The sequence below is a fragment of the Lygodium microphyllum genome, chromosome 28 (genome assembly GCF_053477565.2).
Source record: "Lygodium microphyllum isolate KBCC chromosome 28, Lygodium_microphyllum_v1.1.10, whole genome shotgun sequence".
Taxonomy (NCBI): Eukaryota; Viridiplantae; Streptophyta; class Polypodiopsida; order Schizaeales; family Lygodiaceae; genus Lygodium; species Lygodium microphyllum.
Window position 1 is genome coordinate 78,521,096 of NC_141162.1, and position 5,883 is coordinate 78,526,978.

The following is a 5,883-nucleotide window of genomic DNA, read 5'->3' on the forward strand; positions in this document are numbered from 1 at the left end:
GCAACCTCAACATGGGCAAGGACTCATTGAAAACTCGATTCAACGGTGTTGGATTCCATACATGGCAAACTAGGATCAAACTGATCCTAATGAAGAAAGGCTTGTGGCCAATCACAAGTGGTCAAGAGAAGAAACCAAGGGAAGTTGCATTTTCAGTCATATGGGATAAAAATGATGATAAGGCTCAAGCTATTATCAAGTTCAAACTTGATGATAGCTACATTCATCATGTTGATGATTGTGAAACCTCTCACACGACATGGGATTGATTAGAAATCATGTTTGGAGCTCATTCAAAATCCTCCAAATATGGCTTACTGATTAAATTTTTTAGGCTTGACATGAAAAGAAGTACCTCACTTGCAACTCATTTGAATTATATGGAAAGCTTGTTGACACAACTTACAGGAATCAACTTCAAGATGGATGAAGACATTTGCATTGGAGTGCTTCTCAAGAGTCTTCCACCCAAGTTTGATAATGTGTCTACCACATTAATCAACATGCCAAAGCCGAAGCTTGTGGATATCAAAGCCTCTGTCCTGGAAGAGGAAAAGAAGATCAAGAGCATTGGAGAAACAAGCATCCCAAGAGGAGACCAACAACTCCTCTATGTGAAAGGGAAGAAGAGCATAGTCTGTGACTTTAAATTGTAAGAAAACTAGGCATATTGAGAAATTTTTCCATGCTAAGAAAAGGTCTCAAAGAGCATATCTTGCTACAGTCAAATAAGACGAAGAAAAGAATAAAGAAGAAGAAGAAGAAGAAACCCAAGAACAAAAGGATAGGACTCACCAGTCCCCCTTTTGCATCTCATTTTTTGATAGACTTTTTAAAGTTTAAAATGTGGACTTGCCTAATGTTCCCACCATAAGCTCCTATACTCCTCATGTAACCTCTGCATACTATAGCTTCTACACACTTAGTGAGGCCTTGTAACAACCTCTAGCTTTGTATCGTTGGTTCTTTCCATGTCTACACTTGGTTCTACTCATGACAGCCTCTCTATACTCAATGTCTTTCTTGGTTGTGATTGAGGAGTGGTGTTGAGAAATGTGCAATCACATCCGCCATAGCCTCTTTGTAAGGAACAAACAAGGCAAAGAAACACATTGCAAATAAAGCCTTAGACTAGGTCATGTATGCATGGTTTATTAAAACCGCAGTTGGTGAATACCACAGTCACTTTCCACCTTTCCTCGCCTACCAATACCACCTATTGTAAGCCTATAAAAGGCACTCATCCCCACACTCATTTCATTAGTTATTATCATTAGTTGTACTTGCATTATGCTTAGATAATATCGGTTGTTCTTCTTTGTCAATGCTTATGCCTCATTATGATATTCTATTTGCTCATCAATGATCCTCCTTAGCATGCATCCTCAATATTTTAACACCCCCTTTGAGTTAGCAATAGGGAAAGAAGTCATCACACTACCAAAGCAGAAGATCAGGATGTAGAAGACTTCTTGAGGAAATGGAGAGAGAGAAATGTAGTATCCAATAAAAGTTTGGAAAATATCAAAATCACAAAAACCAAATAAGCCAACAAGAAGCACAAAGTAGTCCTATTCACTAAGGGAGACATGGTCCTTGTTAGTTCCAAGTATATGTCTTTGACAAAGAATATGAGCCCCAAGTTCATCCATTAGTACTATGGACTATATTGCATTGCATAAGTTTTGAATGAGGTCATCAACCCTAATACCCTAATACCCGATGGGGGTGGCACGTTTCACTACTTCATTCCAACGGCCCCTTTGAAGTAGAAGCAATCCTTTGGTGCAAAGAGCACAAGGGTTACCCTGAGTATCTTGCCAAGTGGAAAGGGTGCCCTATCAAAGAAGCCACTTGGATTTTGGAAGTAGAGGCTCATGAACATGGCAAAGAGGCCTTCGCTGCCTGGCTCAAGGAGAACACCGACAACACTTCCAATATACCTTGAGTTTTTCCTTAGATAATTCATAGGACTTTGAAGCTTCCACTCCTCAAACATAATTGAGTCGAGGGTGGATGGAACCAAAAACCAATAAAAACAAATAGTTTAGTGGGCAAACACTGGCCAACTTGATAGAAAAATTTGTGCCACCCCCAAGTCGTAGCGTAGTAGACATTGACCAATTTGATAGAAAAGGCTATATTAAGACCCTGCTAATGAGTCTAGTCCTAAATTGGCAGACACTAACTAGCTTGCTAGCATGAGTTGTGTTAAGACCTCGAAATGAGTTAATAAACACCACCCTTAGATTGATGAGGACATCAATTCATTGTGTAGGGGTGAATGTAAGGGCATCGTAGTTATACCATGGAGTTACTGCCAGAAACACCTCGATTGGGAGTAGTAGTGATTCTGAGCCCTACTTGGTTTCCACTCTACATGTGACTCCTTATACCCAGCTTGAACCCTCATATGTGCAATGCCACAAGGATACATTGTTGGGGTTGTATCGTTTTTTTCATTGAATAATACAAGAGTGTACCTTTCTCAAACATATTGTGTTACCTTTCTGTGTCATGTTGAGTGAGTGATTGAGTGTAGGTGCATCTCCCTCCCCCTCCCCCTCTCCCTACCCAATTTCTTTTTAAAATGAAGAAAAGACAAAAGCCCTCCCCCTAAACTCATAAGAGATTTAAAAAATAAGTAAAAATAGTTATAGTAAATTAATTAAAATTTTCCCTATATAAAACAAAAGAAACTCCTTTTATAATAAAATGAGAATAGTTACCTCCTCCTTAAAACTCATAAAAAGACAAATCCTCGCCCTCCCCCTCTCCCCAAAGTAAAAAACTATTTAAAGGATGATCCCTCTTCTCATTTTCAACACATAATGATATGAGTCAACTCTTGCAAGTGAGTGAGTGAGGGAGCAATAATCATGAGTTAGAGGTGCAAAAACTCTACATGATGGAGCTAGAGGTTGTCCTTGTGCCATATGCCTTACCTTGAAAACATTTTTTCTCTTATTCTTCCCATCCACGATGGCTTCTCATTGATGCATTGACGTACTGAGACCCTTGGGTAGCCATGATGCTGAAATTCCAATTGTCACTATGGCTGAGGTATAATATTTTATTACTTATTGTCATTAAATAGCCAAAATAATGCTCAAATTCTTAGAAAAATTATGTTAAAAATTAAAAATATTTCAATTTTCAAGTTAAAAGTATATTTTATTAACTTTAATAATAAAAATATATTAATATTAATAAAATAATATTTATTTATTTTCATAGTATTTTTACCTTTTAAAAATTAAAAATATAATTAAAATAATATCAAAATTATTAAAAATATGATAAAATCATATTGAAAAATTGAATTAGATTTAAAAGCAGGCCTTTAAATATTATTTTAGGAAATTTTAATTAAAAAAATTAGTTAAACATTCTTAAAAATGATCATAAATTTATAAAAAATCTTATTTAACACCTAAAATAATAGTATTAAAATCTTACTAGGGTTTAAAAGTTTAACCATGTAGAAACACACATTTTTTAAATAGAAAAGGTTACTTTACTTATGTTCTCTTGGCAAAGAAGAGTTAATCTTGATCTTGACATTTACATGAGGTGCATTCACATGCATGAAAGCTAAAATATGTTTATTAGAGTGCATTCACATGCATTGAAAATATTTATTTTACTTTCATGAATAAGAAGATAGGAAATAAGGTGCATTTTCATGGTAATTACAATATGCACAATAGAGTGCATTCACATGTAATAAAATACTCGATTTATTTATGTGAGTGAAAAAACAAAAAATAAAGTGCATTCATACACACAAAAAATAATATACATGCAAATCCATGGGGTGAACTTAATGATTGAAAGTCATGAAAAAGTTTTATTTTGAAATTGTCTTGAAAAGATTGATTGATAGAAAAAAAAGCAATTGATTCTGATTGCCTTTAAATATGATAGAATTATACTAATTACATCAATGGCTTGAACATCCAGATAGGAATGAGGCATGTTGTCATCTCTAGGGCTGCCTCCATTACTTTACATTTGGAGTATTGCACACTTCCTAATATTGGGCTAACAATTGCTAGGTACGTCTTGGTCTTCTGTATAGGAAGGTTAACCCTTATGGTGGGTGGCAACCAACAGGGCTTTGGTTTGAGTTTGTAATCTTTGGCTTGGACCTAAGTTAGGGTTGATAAACCTATACAAGCCCAATGTGGGTTAGCGTTGGAAGGTCTAGGATGAACATGGCAAATGTGATAACCTAGTTTTGCATTGATTCACTCTTAAAGTGATTGCATATATGAGAATAAAAATAAAAAATAGTTGTTTTCAAATGGATTGCTTAGTGTTCATAAATTAATCACATGAAAAGAAACCAAGTGCCAACATTAATTAAGAAAATTGTTTTTATATGTTATAAAAATGTGGTAGCATGCCTTGTTTTTAGAATACTAAAATATGCCACAAAATGGGAAGCAGATGGATGATTTTCGGAAAGAATTATCCTATAGTTGGTTGGACCTGATTAGTTAGATGACTTTTCCCAAGTTTAGAATAATGATTGATAAGTGAGACCCTCCTAGGAGTCAATCCTAGAATAGAAAAGCATTGTCTTAGGGGGCCGGTGTGATATTATGCCTTATGGCCAGAGGGGTTGATAGTTCTCCCTCGTTTCTCTCTCATTTAACCAAGTGTGTTGCTTACCTACCTCGATCTTGGGAGATTTGCAAAATGCATTCATTTCAAGTACAAGGATTGAAATTGAGAAAAAAGTGTGTTAATGAAAATTAGAAATGGGATTTGAACACAATCCTTGAAGTGCAAAATTGAATCATCAAGGAATTAGATAGAAGCCAAAGGTTAATAGTAAAACCCTTGTGCTTACAATGTAAAAGTAACTTGTCAAGCCAAGAAGGGTTGAAAGGAAAACTTGTAACCTAACATTTTACACTTGACCTTGTACAGGGATATAGATAGATCTAGGAGTGTCTATTACATGAGAAGACCTTCTAAGACAAACTTTATGCCAAGGAATGCTTGCAAGCTCAATACCATGAGTTGAAGGTCTCTCAATATAGAACTTACAGGAAGACTTGTTAAGCTCTTAACAAAATCTTAGCTATTGCTAGAATTGCTCATGATTTAATAAAAGGACTATTAAAATTCATAAGAAGACAATATCATGCCAAATTATCACAAGATACAAAAATGCATGAAACGAGGAGAATGATTGAACTATCTAGAGTTCCAATAATCCCCGAAGAGACCATGCTCAAATTGTTGCTTAAGAAGTTTCTAAATAACTCTATTGCTATTGAAATTGGAATGGTATGAGGATAACACTAACCATGTGAGAGAAATCCAAAATCCAAATGATTAAAAACAATTGGATAAATATAGAGTAGGGGATAACCCCTACAATGAGTGTATCCAAGAAGTGAGCTTTTCGAGTGAAAGTTTTTTGGAAAGCCCCTATTTGTTCCACATAGTTCACTTGCTCTATCCTTTGTTGAAACCACCCACAAAACTACCACCTCCATGTGCACCACCATCAACAACTCTACCATGGCTATTGCCACCACCAACTCCATTGCCACCAATACCTCCACCAATGTAATGTGCCCGCCTATTGGCTGTCCAAGCACGTTTTAGCGGTCCATCAAGAAACGAATCTAAGTGTCATGGCCTAGCACTCCCATGGAATGTTCCGGGGTTGTCATCTAGGGTTTCCTAAGTTCGCCTCACAACGGAATGTTCGCAGCCGAACCCACTAGGATCGACCTGAAATCTGGGTTCCTAGTGGCCAAGGTCTCCTGACAACCTTCTAGTGTCGGGTCCCGGATATCCTACTTTATGCAAAGATACCCAAGCCGAAGCAGATCCATGCTGCACTTGGTTCAAAGAGAATGG